Genomic DNA, 12,089 nt, shown 5'->3' with positions numbered 1-12,089 from the left:
TTTTTGCCTAATGCACAATAAAAGTTTTTTGAAAAAGGGAACCATGGTGGTGCAATGGTTAAGAGCTCAGCTGCTAAACAAAAGGTTGGTGGTTTGAACTCACCCAGTGACTCTGAGGGAGAAAGACCTGGTGATCTGCTCCCATAAAAATTACGGCCTAGAAAACTCTATGGGGCAGTTCCACTCTGTCACACGGGGTCGCTACTAGTTTGAGTTGACTTGAACGTGCCTAACAACAACAACAAAGCTGTTAAATAATTGGTACAGGCTACAGTGTGAACATATGATAAAGAACACTAATACTAAGATAGAATAACAATTATAGGGTCACAATGAGTCGGAATAGACACAATGGCAACAGATTTGGTTTGGTTTACATAATCAAACTTCTTCTTAAGCACAAAACATCTTGAAATACTATTGTTAAATTCAGAGTAAGTTTTATAAAGCAAATCTTTTAATGCTTCAAAATATAATAAAACAGAAAATTCTAATAGCCCCACCATTTTCCTTGATGTATCTTGAGAACTTTTGTCATTCATAAGTGGTCTCATACGTCATGATAATAATAATTTCATACAGTAATAGGAGAATCTGTTCTGAAATCACAACATGAGTTGTATAAACTACATACAAGAAAAACGCAGATATTTCTCCACATTCCAGCTATTGAAAGAGAGAAAAATAATAGCTAATAATTTATCCTGGTTTTAGCTTAACATTAGACAATGCACTGAATGAAAGAACAAGTAGAATTTCAGATAGTATGTACTATCTAAGAGAAGAGTCTTAGTTTAATGTAATTGCCAATTTTTAAACTAATTGAGGAATCTGTGACCATTGTCCTTATATCCCTTTACAGAGTATCTTTGCTAGAGATTGATCAGACACTCAGTTTTATATCTTGTCAGAACAACAGCAACTCAATAAAATAGGCATTTTGTGCTGAAAAGATTCTTCCTAAAATGTAAAATTGTGACCAATATGTTTTCTCTGTCCTTAAATTTAAAATGTTGAAGAGCCATTTCTTGCCATTGAAAGTTTTATATGTTCTATAACATATATATATGCATGCATATATGCATACATATAACATATATGTATATATTTACACAAATAATATTAGCTAATGTTGATGGAGATGTGGGAAATTTGATAATCCCACATATTGCTGGTGACATTGTCAAATGGAAAACAATTTGTCAATGTCCATCTTGAAACATACAAATCTTCATGCTTATGACTCTTTCCGAGAGTCTGTCCAAAGAACCTGCTACTTGGCTGCTGCTTTCATAGCTGCAGTCTCTTTGGGGTCCAGGGTAAATATGGATATGAGAAAGAACAATCTGACTTGAAGAATCTTAAATATTTGCTAATTTCAGAGTGCCTCCATGCACCATGATAAAAGAATTGACAAAGATTGATGTAGATTGAACCTTTTCTCCCCTTTGACATATTTTTCACAAAGCCCTCCCAATTCAGCTCTATCACTGTGGCAATCCATATCCCACATGAATTAAAAAAGGTATTACCAGAAAACCTGGGCAGAGTAAGCTTGCAATTGTGATCTTCAAGATTAAGGCAGAGGGAGGCGGGGCCAAGATGACCGAGCAGACAGATGCTTCCTGTGGTCCCTCTTGCAACGAAGACCCAAAAAATCAAGTGAATGGATTGTGTATAACTATCTGGGAGCCCTGAACATCAAAGCAAAGTTGAGGAATCAGACAGAGTGGCAGGGGGAGGGAGAGATGGTTCGGAAGCAGCGTGGAGTTGCCAGACCTGCAGGCTGGATCAGCTGGCATGCCCGGTGAGACAAGCAGTGGTGCTCAGGATGCGTTTTCCACATCAGGAGAGACCAAGCGGTGGAGATTATGCTCAAGACTCCAGAATCAGTGAAAAGTGGTGTGCAATCAGCAAAAGATAAGTATGTGTGTCTAATCTGCCACACAGATCAAAAAACACCCCCTTTGGGACGAACCACTCTCCCATTTACCTGTCTCCTCCCAGCTCTGCACCAGGTCCTGGGCTGGCTTCAGAGATTGCGGAGTCCCTTGGGCCGGAAGTAGGACCCATCACCTGCCCTAAGCCATTCTTCTGGCCTTGGAGAGGGAACAAATTAATAAACAAGGAAAAATTATTCTGCCAGTTCCCCTAAACCAAGAACTCAGGGCAGGCACAGCTCCTTGGGCTAAGCACATGCATAAGGAGTCCATGGACTTTGAATGCCTTCCTTTCGGCCCTACATAGACCTGTGTGGGCCCATTTCAACAGCATAGGCCCTCATTAGTACAGTACAAGAGGGTATACACCTGAAGCCTAACTTCAACTGTATCAACTATACAGTAGAGTGGCAGGTTCGTGACTTTTCTCACTACTCTGACCATTAAGCCGAGTCCTCACCTGCCAATATCAGGGGCCTCAGGACTGTGTCTCCACCCATGCCACCTAGCCACCTGTGACAGGGGTCCAAGAATATGTGGTGCCTTCCAGTCCTTACAGCCAACAGCATTGGGTGCTGATAGTTTGGCTGCAAAACTAACCCACCTACACACTCTGGGATACAGGGACACACTTTCCTCCCAGACACTCAGGGGAAGCTGTCAGCCCCCTGCTTTTCTCAGTGCGTGACCCCCCCACTGCAACCAGATACCTGTGGATACACCAATCACCCCTGCCCGTCTAGGACTATAGGTGGGAGCCTGCACCACACACCTGGTGACTGATTACCTGGACACCGGAGCTGAATCCACATAAGAAAAGTGAACGGACTCCTGGGCTCTCATACTTAGTAACAGATCTAACAGCCTGGTGACAGGACGTTAGAGATTCAAAAGCACAAATAATCAAACTAGCTCACACGAGCAGCCTATTTGGGCATACCAAAACAAAACAAGAAGCTAGGACACAGTAAGCAAATATAAAATAAATATATAATAACTTATTGATGGCTCAGAGACAACAGTCAATATCAAATTACATAAAGATGCCTACCATGACGGCTTCAGGAAGGTCCCAAAACAAAGAACTAATAAATCTTCTGGAGGAAGAGAACTTCTTGGAATTACCAGAGGTAGAATACAAAAGAGTAATACACAGAACTCTTCAAGATATTAGGAGGGAGATTATGCAAAACTGAGAACAAGCCAAGGAACACACAGACAGAGCAATAGAGGAACTTAAGAAGATTATAGAAGAGTATAATGACAAATTCCACAGGCTGCAAGAATCCATAGAGACAGCAAACAGAAATCCAGAAGATTAATAATAAAATTTAGAATTAGACAACTCATTAGAAAATCATAGGGGCAGAATTGAGGCAATGAAAGTCAGAATTAGTGAGATTGAAGATAAAGCACTTGACACCAAGTTATTTGAGGAAAAATAAGATAAAAGAATTTTAAAAAATCAAGAAACCATAAGAATTACGTGGGACTCTATCAAGAGGAATAACCTACGAGTGACTGGAGTGCCAGAACAGGGATAACAGAAAATACAGAGAGAATTGTTGAAGATTTGTTGGCAAAAAACTTCCCTGATATCGTGAAAGATGACAAGTTATCTATCCAAGATGGTCATCAAACCCACATGAGGTAGATCCCAAAAGAAATTCACCAAGACATATTATAATCAAAATTGCCAACTCCAAAGACAAAGAGAGAATTTTAAGAGCAGCTAAGGATAAACGAAAACTCATCTACAAAGGAGAGTCAATAAGACTGAGCTTGGACTACTCAGCAGAAACCATGCAGGCAAGAAGGCAATGGGATGACATATATAAAGCCTTGAAGGAAAAAAAATTGCCAGCCAAGAATTATATCAATCCAGCAAAACTGTCTCTCAAATATGATGGTGAAATTAGGGCATTTCTAGACTAACAGAAGTTTAGGGAGTTTGCAAAAACCAAACCAAAATTACAAGAAATACTAAAGGGAGTCCTCTAGTTAGAAAATCAGTAATATCAGATTACAACCCAAGACTAGAACACAAGACAGAGCAACCAGATATCAACCCAGTTACGGAAGTCAGAAAAATAAATCAAAGCTAAAACACTGAAAATAGGGAAAGAGAGACATCAGTATGTAAAAGTAGACAACAAAAAAACAAGAAAGCAGGACTAAAAATGTAGTCATAGATTTTTTATATGGAGAGGAAGTCAAGGCAATGTAAAGTAGCAAAACACTGGTTTAAACTTAGAAAAATAGGGCTAAATATCAAGGTAACCACAAAGGAAACTAACAATCCTACACATCAAAATAAAAAACAAGAAAAACATAAAGACTTAGCAAATACAAAATCAACACCAATGAAAAAGATGAAAAGAAAATGCATAAAGAAAAACAACTCAGCACAGAAAATTAAGTAGAACAAAGAAACTGTGAAGTTTTCAGCAAAGTAGCAGGATATAAGATACACACACAAAAATCAGTTGGATTCCTCTACACCTACAAAGAGAACTTTGAAGAGGAAATCACCAAATCAATACCATCTACAATAGCCTACAAGAAGAGAAAATACTTAGGAATGAATCGAACCAGAGACATAAAAGACCTATACAAAGAAAACTACAAGACACTACTGCAAGAAAATGAAAGGGACTTACATAAGTGGAAAAACATACCTTGCTCAAAGATAGGAAGACTCAACATTGTGAAAACGTTTATTCTTCCCAAAGTGATCTACAGATACAATGCAATCCCGATCCAAATTCCAACGGCATTTTTTAATGAGATGGAGAAACAAATCACCTACTTCATATGGAAAGGGAAGAGGCCCTGAATAAGTAAAGCATTACTGAAGAAGAAGAACAAAGTGGGAGGCCTCAAACTGCCTGATTTTAGAACCTATTATACCACTACAGTAGTCAAAACAACCTGGTACAACAACAGATACATAGACCAATGGAACAGAATTGAGAATCCAGACATAAATTCACCCACCTATAAGCAGCTGATAGTTGACAAAGGCCCAAAGTCCATTAATTGGGGAAAAGATACTCTCTTTAACAAATGGTGCTGGCATAACCGGATATCCATTTGCAAAAAAATGAAACAAGACCCATACCTCACACCATGCACAAAAACTAGTTCAAAATGGATCAGATACCTAAATATCCAATCAAAAACGATAAAGATCACAGAAGAAAAAATAGGGACAGCGCTAGGAGCCCTAATACATGGCATAAACAGAATACAAAACATTGCTAACAATGTACAAACACCAGAAGAGAAACTAGGTAACTGGGAGCTCCTAAATATCGAACACTTATGCTTATTAAAAGACTTCACCAAAAGAGTAAAAAGACAGCCTACAGACTGGGAAAAAATTTTAGGCCACGACAAATCCGATCAGTGTCTAATCCTACAAGATACTGCAAAACCTCAACAACAAAAAGACAAATAACCCAATTAAAAAATGGGCAAAGGATATGAACAGGCACTTCACCAAAGAAGACATTCAGGTGGCTAACACACATGAGGAAATGCTCAAGATCATTAGCCATTAAAGAAATGCAAATTAAAAGTTCAATGAGATACCATCTCACCCCAACAAGGCTAGCATTAACCCAAAAAACACAAAATAATAAATGTTGGGAGAAAAAGACCAGACTTACTGGCCTGATAGAGAGTGGAGAAACTCCGAGAGTATAGCCCCCAGACACCCTTTTAACCCAGTAATGAAGTCACTCCAGAGGTTCACCTTTAAGCCAAAGATTAGACAGTCCCATACGAAAAAACAAGACTAGGAGGGGCACACCAGCCCAGGGGCAAGGACTAGAAGGTAGGAGGGGACAGGAACACTGGTAATAGGGAACCCAAGGTCAAGAAGGGGGAGTACTGACATGTTATGGGGTTGTTAACCAATGCCATAAAACAATATATGTACCAACTGTTTAATGAGAAGCTAGTTTGTTCTGTAAACCTTCATCTAAAGTTCAGTAAAAAAAAAAATCAAAAAGGTTAAAAAAAAACCCTCTGCAAAAAAAAAATAATAATAATGATAAATGTTGGAGAGGTTGTAGAGAGATTGGAACACTTATACACAGCTGTTGGGAATGTTAAATGGTACAACCACTTTGGAAATTGATTTGGTGCTTCCTTAAAAAGCTAGAAATAAAAGTAGCATATGTTCCAGCAATCCCACTGCTTGGAATATACCCTCGGGAAATAAGAGTTGTCACACGAATATATATACGCACACCCATGTTCATTGCAGCACTGTTCACAATAGCAAGAAGATGGAAACAACTTAGGAGCCCATCAATGGACGAATGGATGAACAAATTATGCTATATTCACATAATGGAAGAACATGCAATGATAAAGAACAATGATGAATCCGAGAAACATGTCATAATATGGATAAATCTGGAAGGCATTATGCTGAGTGAAATTAGTCAGTCGCAAAAGAACAAGTATTGTATGAGTCCACTATTATAAGAACTCAAGAAATGGTTTAAACACAGAAGAAAGCATTTTTTGATGGTTATGATGGTGGGGAGGGGAGAGAGGTATTCACTAACTAAATAGTAGACAAGAAGTATCTTAGGTGAAGGGAAGGACAACACACAATACAGGGGAAGTCAGCATAACTGGACTAAACCAAAAGCTAAGAAGTTTCCTGAATACAACCAAATACTTCGAGGGACAGAGTAGCGGGGGCGGGGATCTGGGGACCATGATTTCAGATGACATCTAGGTCAATTGGCATGACAAAGTTTATTAAGAAAATGTTCTGCATCCCATCTTGGTAAGTGGCATCTGGGGTCTTAAAAGCTAGTGAGCAGCCATCTAAGATGCATCAGTTGATCCCAATCCACCTGGAGCAAAGGAGAATGAAGAACACCAAAGACACAAGGAAAATATTAGCCCAAGAGACAGAAAGGGCCACGTAAACCAGAGACTCCATCGGCCTGAGACCAGAAGAACTAGATGGTGCCCTGCTACTGCCAATGACTGCTCTGACAGGGAATACAACAGAGAGTCCCTGATGGAGCAGGAGAAAAGTGGGGTGCAGAACTCAAATTATAGTAAAAAGACCATACTTAATGATCTGACTGCGACTGGAGGGCTCCGAAAGACATGGTCCCAGGACTTTCTGTTAACCCAGAACTGTAACCATTCCTGAAGCCAACTCTTCAGACATCGATTAGACTGGACTATAAGACATAAAATAATACTAGTAAAGAGAGTGCTTCTTAGCTCAAGTAGATATATGAGACTAAATGGGCAGCTCCTTTCCAGAGGCAAGATGAGAAGGCAAAAAGGGACAGGAGCTGGTTGAATGGATGTGGGAAATTCGGGGTGGAGAGGAGGAGTGTGCTGCCACATTATAGGGAGAGCAACTAGGGTTCCGTAACAATATGTGTATAAATTTTTGTATAAGAAACTAACTTCAACTGTAAACTTTCGCTTAAAGCACAATTTTAAAAAAAGACTAATGCAGAAATTCTTGTCATTTCAGCTCTCATTTGGTATCCTTTATTCTTTTTCTGGCTTTTGGCACATTGTGACCTACAGTACCTGCCAATGAGCATGGGCTGAGTCCTCAGTTGGTTCTCCAAGCTTGTGATATCTTTGTACCAAGGACATCGTTTATGTAACAGGATGATAAATGAAATTTCTCCTGTAGGCTCAGAAAGAGGCCACAAAGGCTGACAAGAGAATAATAGTTGCTTGGTAACCACACAATCTAAACAGAGGGACTGGTTCATCTATGCAGGCTTTACAAAAAGGGTGACCCAAAGCTGGGCCTTCCAGAATAAACAGATCACCCACCTCCAGCTCATATAAGAGGCTGAGATTAATAAATCATGATAGCTAATCTCATTTGTGTTGGTTTGTTTTTGTCATATTTTACTTTTTAATTTTTATTAAAGTATAATATCCAAAAGAGAAGTGCACATATTGTAAGTGTGCAGCTCAATAAATTTTATGAGCTTATTTCAACCATCTTACTAGCACCAGATCAGGAAGGAGAACATTACCAGCACTCCAGAGGCCCCTCAGGCTCCTTTCCAGCCAGCCACCCCACTATTCTTCACTTTGAACAGCAAAGAATAACTTGGCCTGTTTTAAGGTTTTATATAAATGATGACATACAGTATTATTCTTTTGTGCTTGGCTTTACCTGATGAATATTGTGTTTGTGATATTCAAGCATATTGATGTGTGCAGTTGATGTATAGCATTCCATTGTGTGAATATACCACCATTTATTTTTCCATTCTGTTTCAAATGGGCAATTAGGCAATTTTCAGTTTGTAGTTATCATGAATAGGGCTTCTATGGACATCCTCTTCTAGAACATGTGTGCACATGTCTGTTAGATATATGCCTAAAGAGCGGAATTATTTGGTCATAGAAAATGGATATGTTCAGCTTTAGTATATAATGCCAAAGAGTTCTCCAAAGTGATTATACCACTAATACTCCCACCATCAGTAAAGGATAGTTCCTGTTGCTCCACATCTTCTCTAACACTTGGTATTTTCTGTCATTTTCATTTTAGCCACTCTGGTGGGTTTGTAGTGGTAAGAGGATTTACTGCAAGAAAGATATCAGTGTGCTCTGCTTGACTCACCTCAACTGAAGCTTCGGGATCCATATGGAGAGCTTTAAATGTGTTTCCAAGAGATTGAGAAGCAAGAGGACAAGCATTTGACTTATGCCTATGAATCCTAAAGGAAAGGTCTATGGCTGATGCTGCCCCTCACTGATGGCAGTGTAGAGACAGTTGTCCTGATAGCCAGCTCCCCTTCCAAACAAATGTGGGGCAGCAGTGCAGGTTTCCTGGGGACTAAATATGACCTTGAGAAAGGGATCTATTCTAGGGTTTTCTTAACATTTACTTCACCCAAGAGGACTGATTGGAGAAACATAGGAACCCCAACCAAAGGGTAAACAGATGAAATCCCAGGGCAGAGGGTGAAGTTGTATACAGTCATCCAGAGAAGAGGCGTTCCCCTCACCAAGGGGTCTAAGTGGAGGAGGTCTCCAATGGGAACCCAAAAACACTCTATGGCAGAAAGAGGCATCACCCGAAAATACTATCACCAGAGAGTCCCAACACCAGAATCCAGTTGTATCAGCCACTTAAGTTCATGCCCTTTTCACCATTGCCTTGGACTCAGCAAAATTAGCAAACAACTAAGAGAAGAAGATAGTTCGTATCCTTTTCCTGCTGCAGGCTTTCAGTATTCATGCAGGTATGGTCTGGGGGAGGAGAAAAGTTCAACTGTGAATAACTTTGGCATTTGAAATAACACTAGAGTAGACTGGAATTAATAATGAGATCAGAACAATTGTGTTAATGCTTAAAGTAGATTTTTTAATGATTTTAACGCTTAAAATAGATTTTTTAATTTAAGAGACACTGGGAAAACTAGAGAACATGTCTAAGATTTCATCCAGGGATAGGAAACAATTGTTTCAAAGTAAGAATTAAAAAGAGGATGATGGGAAAGAATAAGGAAGAAGTTCATACGATATGGGTGACTGGGTTAGTTTTAAAAAAAAAAAAATCAACTAAAAACCCTGAAAGCCTCAATGTTGATCATCTATGCTATTTAGTTTTTCACAGATATAATTTACAGGCAACACTAAGCAGCAAAGGAGCTCTGGTGGCACAGTGGTTAAGCACTTGGCTGCCAACCAAAAGGTCGGTGATTTGAACCCACCAGCCTCTCCGAGGAAGAAAGATATGGCAGTGTGCTTCCGTAAAGATTACAGCCTAGGAAGCCCTATGGGACAGTTCAACTCTGTCCTATAGGGTCATATGAGTCAGAATCGACTGGACGGCAATGGGTTTTAATAAACAGCAAGATGTTTGAAGTAAATATGTAAATTAGAGCAAAGCATGTAACACAAAGCGACTACAAGAACTATCTGATCCTGTGCTTTGGAAAAGGAAAAAGCATTCAACAGAAGGTGTGAGATTGACAGTTCTAAGTGACAGCAGCCTCTGCTTATCAAAGGATAGTGATAGCAGGCTGTCTACTACTACTAGTGCTCTGAAAACTGGTCCATTGAACTGTTCTGAAAGCTCTCAGGGCAGAGACAGTCCTGCTCCAGACGTAACAGCATTTGTAACCAACATACAGGCTACTGAAGATTCAGTGCCACAAATAAATTCCAATGAGAGGATTCCTCAAACTGCCATACAACCAGCCACTTCTCCGCCACCAAAGCCAGTAGTCTCCAGAGTGGCTTCTTCAACATGTCTGGTAAACCTACCACCTAGACCTTCAGAAAATGTAGCAACAAAAATACAAAATCTTATAGTAGGAGTCAAAAGGACATCCTCACCTCATGAAGAAGAGGGTCCCAAGAAAACCAAAACAGAAGAGGACACAACAAGTGAAGATATTGTCTTTTTGAGTGGACATGATAAAACAGAAATGAGGAAATAACTTGATACAGACAAGTGCAACTCAACCAGAAACTATTTAGATGGTGACTTTTCTGTGGTTTCTCAGAAAATATTTAGTACAGACCTTTCTGATATCTCTGCTCTCCTAGCAAACCCTATTCCTGTTATCAATAATTCAATAAGACTGAGATTGAATGGTTCAAAACAAGCTCAGTGGTCTATAAACAACATCTGCCAACTCAACCTGCTATCTTCAACTGCTGAAAAAGCATACAAGACTAGACATGACTAAAAATGGATTTAGGTTGATTTGATGACCTCCCTTACTGGGCTAATCAGCATTTGATCGAAAGTCCTGGTTAGTATGTGTGGCCAGGTGTGCTATTATTAATTTGTTAGCAACAGTGTAAAGGATGTCAAATATTAATAAACTTAGTTACTCTTTATTAATCTAGATGAAGCAAACCTAACAGATTTTTCCAGCATCTTCTATGTTATATAGTAATTCAATACATTGTATAATTTTATACACTTTGAGGGTTTCTTTTCACCATTACTTTATGATGTCTAGTACATAATATTTCTGCTTCCCATAGGTTCGCTCTGTGCCACAGTCTCCTTGCTTGCCCATCTACCACCAAAGGAAATATGGTCATACTCACAGATGCAGTGTACTCAGTTGCTGTGTGTTTTGTGTTGCTATGGAGTAGTGGTGCAGTGGTTAACAGCTTGGCTGCTAACCTAAAGTTCAGCAGTTCGAATCCACCAGCCACTCCTTGGAAACCCTATGGGGCAGTTCTACTCTGTCCTATAGGGTCGCTATGAGTCAGAATCCATTTGACTGCAACTGGTTAGATTTTTTGTTTTTGTTTTTTATGCAGTTAGATTGAAATTGACAGGCATGGATTTAGTCTTGTCATTTTGTTTACACATTGGGGGTAAAATTCAGTTTATTAAGCATTTTCATGTAACTGCACCCAAGTTTTGCCAAGCTGAAAATTTAGACCCTTTTCTGTGCAGTGGCTTTTTAATTCTTGCTTTTATAACCTGGAGATCAGACGGTTGCTTTCACATGATGTACTCAGTGTCATTTGCTTTGTTTTACAGTATCTATACTCCTTGGAATTCTCAAGAGCTATTTTATGAACATACGATGTATTTCCTCATTGAAAACGCAGTTGTTGTTTTTTTTTTAAATGGCGTGATCTCACACACACATGCACACACATACATGCACGCACACATGCACACACACAAAAAACAGTAACAGCAAAAACAACAACCCAGCTTAAGGGAAAAAAAAATCAGGGATGAAATAAGCAAATGTTTAATATTACAGGGGTTGGGATTATGAATGAATTTAACTGTGCTCAATATTTCTAAGTCTATAATGCACGTATATCACATTTGTAATCTTAAAAATGTAAAAATAGTAGCTTCAAGATGTTAATTTAGAACAAATATTAAAGAGCTAAAGAATTAGATCTTACTTTAAATGGTTAGATAAATTTAATGATACTTTTTATTGCTTTTACATTTAAAAAGGTATTTTATGAAAGAATTATAACTTTTCCATCTATAAATACACACACATATATTGTGTATTTATAGGTGTGTCTATATGTTTTATATACGTTAAAATGTTTTCAACTATAATTGAAAAACTACTAGACGTAAATAGGCAATTCAAAAGCATCTTATTGCCTATCTCATTGTATCTA

At 38.8% G+C, this 12,089-nt stretch overlaps 1 pseudogene; it reads left to right on the top strand.

The window, feature by feature from the left end:
• Window positions 1–9,469: 9,469 nt before the first annotated feature.
• LOC101359578 (poly(A) polymerase alpha pseudogene) lies at window positions 9,470–10,660 on the top strand (annotated as a pseudogene).
• Window positions 10,661–12,089: the final 1,429 nt, after the last annotated feature.

This window comes from Trichechus manatus, unplaced genomic scaffold, assembly GCF_000243295.1.
Source record: "Trichechus manatus latirostris isolate Lorelei unplaced genomic scaffold, TriManLat1.0 scaffold00159, whole genome shotgun sequence".
Lineage (NCBI taxonomy): Eukaryota > Metazoa > Chordata > Mammalia > Sirenia > Trichechidae > Trichechus > Trichechus manatus.
Note: the sequence above shows the minus strand (reverse complement) of the source record. Positions and strands in the feature narration are given on the sequence as shown.